We start from the raw sequence: 9,535 nt of genomic DNA, 5'->3' as shown, positions 1-9,535 counted from the left end.
AAAAAAAAAAAAAAAAAAAGAAATTGAATTTAGCCCTTTTGAATATCGACGAAATAATATTATTTATCCTAACAAATTTTTGTATTATACCATACTCGTTGTGAATTCGATAAATTTGATAAATTTGATGATAAGTATCTTTGAAACGTTATGTAAATCATAATAAAATTTTATTTAATTCCAAATTGAAATAATACGCGATATAAATTGGAAAATTGCATAAAATCTCTCGCACGTATCCTATGCATTAAGTAATTAACACTGTTACGCCAATTAAAAATAATCCTGGCTTTTTGGAAAATGGCGAAGAGAGGTGAATTATATCGAAAGTTGAAGGGAATGGAAGCAATTCAAACGGAAACGGATCGATTCCGTATTGGCACATTAAATTGGCAGATCAATGGAGGCCATACTTACTTGTTTGCTTTTCAATTTCCATGATAATAGGACTGAACTGCCACGGGCAATTCCTTTCCATTGGTTTACATACACTTTCTCCTCGTTCCAACGAGGGTCAAGTGTTTTGCGCTCGTTAACAACAACGCCCTATTCGAGATCTTATTAATCCGACGAGGGATTAAAAATATAATCAAACGAAAGTAACGTTAAAACACGCGCTTCACGTTCGTTACACGCGACGCATGCACCAGGAATCCATTAATCAAAGCACTGGAAATTTTCTCTGTGCAAAATGGGGAGAATTAAATTCTTCGATTAATTAAATTTCACAACAGACACTTTCAGAAATTTAAATATTAAATTTATACGAATTAATAAATAAATTTCTCGATTGATATAAACGTTTCGTTAATTTTTTCTTTAATGAAAGAACACTTATGGTGTTAGATGAAGTATTTCATTCGTTTAATACGGAATAATTGAAAGGAAATTGTTTTCTTACAATTATACTTTCTTTTAATGGAAATTGAAAAAGTTCAATGTAAATATCTTCCTTACACGAAATTGGGAAATGAGAACAGGATTTTATTATCAAAAATTTATAACAAAGATTTAATAACTCATTGTTATACTATTAAATTAAATACAATATTCTTTTTTTTTACTCTCATAATAATTCTAATTTTGTAAATAATCCTATTAATTTTTCAAAGTGCTAAATTAAATTTAACATATTTAATATGAAAAATGGAAAAACAAACAACTTGTTGAAAGATTAAAAATAATAACGTTATAATAATTCTAATTTCTAATTAACATTCCTACAATATTCAAATAAATAAAAAGACTGTTTTAATATTAGCCTTCTCTCTCTCTGATTTTCAATCTAATTTCATCTCCATATATTCTCATAAATATACATTTTTCGAACGTGTGTTTTCCAAGAAGAATCTAAAATTTTACTTTTCCTTAATAAATAATTTAAAATATCTTTGAAAACATTAAACCGGTAAACGACAAATTTATATTAATACAATCCTTTTCTCACGAACGTCCTATAATTTTTAATCTCACAATGCAATAATAATTTTACCAAATCGATCTCTACCAAACTTAATCAAAAATCCCATTCCAAAAGAATCAATCACTCTTCCGAAGAAACAATAAATAACCCAACGAAACGCATCCCTTTTTTCATTTCCACTCGACGAGAAGAAATTACGAAGAATCGAAAAATAGTTTTCGAAAAATTTACAAAAGACACTCTGCTACGCCAACCTCGATTTACCAAACCCATCGGGAATCCTGTTCTCATTTCCCAGTTTCCGTGTATCCATGGGGAACACAAACACCCTTAAGGGAACTCCCGGGTTTGCTCCCGTTTACGAAGATCGACAACCCGGAGGAAGGACAAGACGGGGGCGAATTGATAAAAGCATCGTTAATCGTGAACTTTCCATTCATATATATATATATATCGCCTATTCTATTCCCACAAGGGAAGGGGGTGAGCGCAAATGCGAGCTAGTTAAGCAGAGAGAAGCGAGGATGGAAAAATCTGACTTGGCAAACGCGAGGATAGTAATGGTCGTTTGTTTTTCAATTTCTCGACGCACAAATATACGCACGTACACGTGTATGTGTGTGTGGAAGGAGGGTGGAAAACACCGTCGTGAAATATACGGGGGGAAGTTGAGGGATAACGCCATTCGTTCCGGTCAGACCAGAAGAATTTTCCGCTACCTAGCTGCTACGGGTAACGACACAGGATTCTGGATAGTCGATTCGACTTTCTTCGTGATAGATAGCCGCACGATTTCGTCCAGAGACTTTCTACTTAATGCATTATCTGGAGTTAGTTTGAAGAAAAATTGGAGAAAAATTCTTTCGATACGTTTCTCGCCAGATATTTTTAATATTCTGGCGATAATTAGATGACGAATGCGTTTTCTTTATGATAATTATTTACTTTTGTTTGAGTAATAATTTTAAAATAATATTTTATTCGAAGATTATCGCGATATTTATTTTGAATATTTTTGATACGATCTTGTAATGGATACATTCATTGGAATTAGAAAATACACATTGGAATTAATCGAATTTTCTCTATCCCTAATAGTTGAGAGATATAATGGTAAATTTACATGAATGATGAGAGGTTCCATTTAGATCTACACGTATCAATTACACGTAGGTATATTTGGTTTTTATTGATTAATCGCGTACCAGTTACGTATGAATTTATAATTGAATTTACACGATGTGTATCGAATAATGGTTGATTAGTTGTATGAAAATTATATAACTCTAAATTGAGTGTATAATGGAATGAATTAAAATAGTCGAACCAGAATCGAACCACAAATATCAGACGCGTAACATCGTCGAAACAATAGTTAAGAATTATTCTGCTCGTTTCATTATGATCCATTGAAATCGAATCGTAAATCGATCAATTCATCGCAAAGTTGCCTCTAATTGAATCTCATTATGCACGTGAAAATGCAGGAAATAAAAGGATATGTGCTTCGTAATTAAATATCATTATTATTTATTTCGATATCTCTGTAAATTATATCTGGGTTTCAATTATCTCTTTTTTTTTTATTTACAGATTGAACGAGTATAATCGATTTCACATTCAATCACGTGTAATTGAAAAGTGATTAAAATAAAAGATTGAAATATATTACGTTTAATATTTGCATCTGTCGTTTATTTTTATATTCGTAATTATTCTTTTAACAATGGGAAAAGGATGAATGAAATATTCAACAATATTTTAATTACTACTATTTCATCGTTCAAGTGTTTAATTTATGAAGAAATTATGAAACCGAATCGAATCATCCTAACAAAAAATCGACAAATGTTATACATATTTATTTAATCAACCAACAAATAACTAACACAATGAATTAAATGCGAATTAATTGCAGTTTTTTATGTTTAAAATTTATAAATCTACTCCTAAAATAGAAACATATTCAATAGAAATAAGAACAATGCAATTTACGATATACATCTCTCTATAAACTGACTCTTGTTTTTGGAAAAATATAGGATTAAAGAATTGACAAATTCTCCAAACCTCGAAATCATAGAAAACTGCAATCTATTTTCAGAAATGGAATAACACGAAAAGAATGTACACTTTCGCTTCGTCTTTTTACAAAGACACTATCAATCATCAAAGATGATTGTCAACATCGACATTCGTCCTACAAATTCTGACAAATCGTCACGACGTCCAGAGTTTACGTTATATCGCCAGATTAATCCGAAAGAATATCTAAGAAGTATCGTCACTTCCTTTCACGTATCCCTCGATGACGCGGACAAAATCGAACGCTTTGCAAAGGCAACTGTCTGCGATTTGTCAAGGGTCGTCGCGACGACGAACAGAAATATACGATGATCCTTTGCATTGCATCGAATCTCGTTTACGAATCAATAAAAAAAGTTCCAGAAAATTTCTCTGATATTCGAGAAACGTATCAGATGACTCCTATACGATTCGAGGAGGAGGATTCGCAACAATTATAGCGAAAATTTTAATCATCTGCCAACATCTCGAAGAAGATCAATTTAAACATTTTGGAAAGCAATTTTAAAATTTTATTTCTATTGTTCAGAAAAATTTTAACGATTCTAAAAAAGAATCTTCTATCCATTTCCTGATTCGTTGTAGAATCTAAGTTCTGCTACGAATCAACGTCAACGTTTTATTATAACACGTATCCTGGATACGATCGTTGGTTCGATAATCGAACCGGGGAAGCAATCAGGAACAGGTGGCACTTATTACTCAGAACGATCGTGATTAAAGAAATTAGCGGGCGCCACGGTTCCTCCATTACATCGCCGTCTATAAATAAGGATTACGAGTAATCTCGCCGAATAACCGGTGCCCTCTTTTCCACGTTTTAAAGAAACCGTGCCCGCAAACTCTATTAATTTCGTGTTTGAACCGTCTCCAAGGGAGGGGCGGAGAAAAGAGAGAGAAACGCGTAAAAATATACATGTCGACTTTAACTGGATAAATATTTCATACGGGGCTCTCATCTCTTAATCCGTGGGGTTTTGTACGCGATCCTTTCCGTGCAATGTAAAACCAGACCTTTTCTTTCCCCTCTTTCGTTTTTTCGGTGGCGTACTTCGGTTTCTCGAGTGGTCACCGGTGTCAAGTGTGAAAAATGAAAAGTGTTAATTATTACTTACGAAAATATCAATTCTACAAGAATTATTTTTTACATCTAATCAAAGGATTGTTATCAATCAGATAACAATCCTTTAATTTAATTAATTGAAGGAATAATAATAATAAATTATATTAAAGGAAAATAATAATAATCATCGACAAAAGTATTAATTTTGTAAAGCTATTTTTCTAATAGAGGGAAGCTCTACTAGATTAAAAGTTAAATGAATATAAGAAATATAAGGATGAAACATGATGGTCAAATTTGAGATTGGAAGTATGAAGTCGATCTGAAAATGAAATTCTTAAGAATTATCATTGAAACTAAACTAAACTACCATGCTTGTTGTTTCAACGTAACATTTTTCGAAATACATGTGAAAAATCTACGAAAAGAACATACAAAAGCAACTCATATTAATTTGTTAAATAAAAAAGCAAGAGCTTGCGTACATAAAGGATGTTTAATTGATTATAATAACATTAAGTCGTGGAATATAAAATAAAGAAAGTAACTAACGAAAACGGTTACTTCGTTGTTCGCAATACTAATGAAATCTCGTGCAACTATGTTTCATAATGCATGACACTAATCTAGAAAATCTAGTACAAGCGTGCAAGACTACAGAAAAGAGTTATAATAATGCAGTAGTTTTGTTAGTTCTTAAATCTCTACGCTACAATTCATCGTTAGTAAAAATTTTAAATTGTTTGCAACTTGGTTGGCAAATTAAGACAGGTGTTTGTTTCGCGTCGCAAATTTAAAAAATAAAATACGCTCCCTTGTTTCATATTAAAACAATAAGTTAAAAATTAAAATTAAAACGAGTTGAAAAAATATATTGCGTTTGAAATTAAAAAAAAATATTATATTAAATACCCGATTATAATTTAATATCGAAATTATTATTATATAAAATAATATGAAATTTCGCGCAATTTATTGTTAAAAAAAAATGCGAAATTATTATACTACACTACACCCTCCTAAAGCAATTTTATAGTCAAATTTAATGACGATGATAATTATTAAATCGTGACGCAACTTTTAAAAAATCATGATAAATGCAATTCTAAAGCCATTTTAAACTAAGGTTCAAAACTACTTTGAAGGATTAATTAAAATTAATAGTTCTTCACAATGGTGGAACAAAAAGTAATCAATATCAATTCATATCACTTACCTAAACTTGAGGATTGTTTCAATATCTTCACGTGAAAATGCATGCAAAGTTAATTACTACTACTATTACTACAGGCAAGTACAGTGACAGAATAATAAAAAGAATGACCCTCCATCCGAAGATGCAGAGCCATTAGTAGTTACCCTCTTGCATGGCAATTTGCCGGGCCTCTTCGGCACGCAGCCTCTTTTTTCTCTTTCTAAAACTCGAGTTTTAGCATTCGAGGAACACTAATTTCGAAGGGAAGTAGAAAACTTAAGAAGCGTAAATGATCTACGATTCCATCTATTTAATCCCGTATTTTTCGATAAAATGCAAAGTTCAAATTACAAAGCACTCTCGTTGCCGTGAAAATAAAAATTGAAATTGATTTCATTGAAAGGATTTTCAACTATAATTTATTTCAACGTGAGTACTTTGCAATATTCAATAGAATTTTCAACGCTAATTTATATCAATATGAATACATTGAAATATCCAAAGGGGATTTTCAACATTAATTTATTTCAACGTGAATATTTTCCAATACATTAACACATTAAAAAAATAACATGACATACTTTACAATTGAACAAGCGTTAATGTGAAAATTCCGAAAAAATCGAAACGAATTTTTGCTACGTGGCAGACGTACAAAGACCTCATTTAAAGATTTTTCTGTGTGATACTTGAGTGCAAGGACCTATACTAGAAAGAAATCTCGAGACGCCTTCGACACTCAAACTTGGCACACTTGTATCATTTAAAGTGATACATATTCCATTTTCTTGAAATCGATTGGCAGAAGTTGCTGACCATTACATAAAGGATATTCGCATTTTATATATATATATATATATTTTATTTAAAATTTTCTATTATTTTTATTATTTCTAATGAATATTTATCTATTGTACACACGTATAATTAGCAGTTATTATTATTTCATAGATATGATATTTTAATATACTAACTAATAGTAAAATATAATAATATGATTTGGTTTATAATATCCAAAACTATGGATAATATTAATAGATTATTTAAGAGATTTCCGATGCAATTCCATAAATTTACCACAAACTAACCGTAAACTAAGCACGAATAAATTTATATATAGATATTGAAAATACATTGTGCATCGATACAGCAATGTATTGTTACTCGTTTGTAAATTATAAATATTATATAATATTATATAATATTATATAATATTATATTATATATTATATTTAACTAACATCGAATAGAATTACATAACGAAACAATAAATAAAGAACGTGCAAAATATAAACAAAAATTTTACTTCTACTATTTTTTACTTAATTTTTGATTCATATACTTTTATGAAAAATGAACAAATTTTACAGAAAACATTTATAGAGATTTTAATATGCAACACAAAAGCTATCCGTTTTACACATGTAATATGCAAATTACAGACAATAACTCAACATTCTTATCGATTAAAATATTTTAATAAATATTTATTGCTACCAATACTATTATTGTTATCGTACAACAATAATAATAATGAAAATCTGATATTTAAACAACGAAATTCTGCTACATTTAAAACCCGAGGGATTCATATCATCCTCAACATGTTAATCCTCAAAAATCAAAAACATTCGTTCCAAGTTACTTATTTATATTATAAATACAAAATTTATCAAATATATACAGATTTATATATCTATTAAAATATTTTAAAATTAAAAATTAGAAATACAACAAAATTCTAATTTTATTACTTAAAAAAATATAAAATTACTATTTATGAATATATTATATATTTATAATCACTGTACTTGCCAAATCCAAAATAAAAAAAATACAACCAGTCATTCCATATTGATTCATTCATTTTATGATTGGAGACTGGAGGAATTAAAAAATATGACTCACCGTTTGTAGAAAATGAATGAAACTAACAGTGAAAAACCCCAAATACCAGTAGTTGATGATACTGTTACTCTGAGATAGTCATCAGACGAGCTCCCAGGAAAATTCATCAGGGACATCATTAAGGTAGATCCTCTATGTCGATGAATAAAGATGAAAAATTGCAAAGAATATCTGAAAAACAAAAACAAAAACAAGAAAAGGTTATTATTTTATCTATAAACTATTATATCTAGATAAAAATTTCAAAAAAAAGCTGAAAGTTTTAATTTTTAAAATTTGTTATTTATTTATTTAAGGAATTTAGATATATTAATTGTATTATGCATTAAATGCAAATTTGTAAAAGATAACAATTTTCTAACAATAAAAAATTATTTATTATGAATTTCTAATATGGAAACCAATTACATATTATTAATATTTCTAGTTTCTATTAGTTCCTTTTAAATTTGAAATTTTTCTTAAATATGAACCTAATATCCAAATGATTCATAGCAATAAATAATAAAGAAAAAATATAAATATATGAAAAAGAATGGAAAAAAATAAAAAGAAACTATCAAAGCGAAACACAGAAAATTGCCAACAAAAACCTTCGCGATTAAAAAGTCAAAGAGACTGCGACGCTTTGGAAGCAATTTACAATGCGCAACAAACACAGACTCTATTGTCACATGTCCCTAAACCATAAACGAAACGCTACTCTATGCTCTAAAAAACAATAAAAAGCTTCTATACAGCATCCACTGACCCTACCAACTGCATTGCGCATGGTCACTAAATTTCCTGAAAGTAAAAACTTCGTTAACGGATGAAGAAAAGGAATGAAAAAAATCAGACAATATCCTCTATCATTTTCGCTTTCTTTGCTTGCTATTGTTTTTTTTCTTTAAAATAATTAAATTTATAAATAAAATTTCTCCATTGATCTTAATCAAATTGAGAAAATTAAGATACAATAATTGACAAAAAATAAAGATTGCGAGAAGATAGAGGAATCGATAATATAATATGATATACATTATTTAAACAATTATGAAATATGATTTATGAATTATCGAACACAACAAAATAATAAATTCTAATAATTCGATTCTAAATATTCCTGTAGCAATGTAATTATTAATAAACGTTGAATATATTAGGTTATGTCTAACATGCTGGGGATATATGTATCATACTTACAAAAAAATTAATGTCTCTCTGTTTTCGTATAACTAAAATTTTCTCAAACATTATTTATTACAACGAGAAAAATATTGAATACATTCACTACACTATATTTGCACTAAACGATAAATCTACGAATACGAAAAAATATTTTACTAACTTCCTACGAAATTTTTTAAACTAAACTTTCTTACTGCGTCATTGCAACTTACGTGATGCTGCCCTCTAATGTATATATTCAACAAACAGGTGTCATGGCGTCTTTACTGCGCAATATTTCATCCAATAGGCGTCAAGTGTCATGGCGTAGATTAGGGCTATTATTCGAATTTTAAATAATTACATTTGCATTAATATAAATATACAAATTTAAAACAAATGAATTCAAATGACATATTTTATAACAACGAATTAATACAATATTACATTTAGATATTTGTATATATTATTAAAATATATTACAATAATTCGATATAGATTGTAATTTGTATTCCGCACTCATAAAAATAAATTATTTGCAATAAATAAATTTAAAGTTAAAATCTTATAAATATGAAAAGACAATATTGATAATATACGAATAAACATAATAATAATGTCTAAAAGAAATTAAAAACTAATAAATAAGCATACCTCAATTTCAAAGCGGCGGAAATATACGTCTTACTAGTTCAATGTCCCAATAACTAAT

The 9,535-nt window shown here is 28.9% G+C and overlaps 1 protein-coding gene and 1 long non-coding RNA gene across 8 annotated transcripts in view; one reads left to right on the top strand and one right to left on the bottom strand.

Moving 5' to 3' along the window:
• Positions 1 to 9,258, bottom strand: part of LOC102678150 — a 61,351-nt gene extending 52,093 nt beyond the window's left edge. The window contains exons 1-2 of the long non-coding RNA XR_004149601.1: positions 8,860 to 9,258; positions 7,675 to 7,845 (exon numbers count right to left, since the gene is read on the bottom strand). This is a non-coding gene — a long non-coding RNA (uncharacterized LOC102678150). The remainder of the gene's footprint in view (positions 1 to 7,674; positions 7,846 to 8,859) is intronic.
• LOC102678616 (zwei Ig domain protein zig-8-like) overlaps positions 1 to 9,535 on the top strand; it is a 420,477-nt gene that overhangs the window by 89,693 nt on the left and 321,249 nt on the right. The gene's annotated exons all lie outside the window — the stretch shown is intronic.

The sequence above is a fragment of the Apis dorsata genome, unplaced genomic scaffold, assembly GCF_000469605.1.
Source record: "Apis dorsata unplaced genomic scaffold, Apis dorsata 1.3 scaffold_75, whole genome shotgun sequence".
Taxonomy (NCBI): Eukaryota; Metazoa; Arthropoda; class Insecta; order Hymenoptera; family Apidae; genus Apis; species Apis dorsata.
Note: the sequence above shows the minus strand (reverse complement) of the source record. Positions and strands in the feature narration are given on the sequence as shown.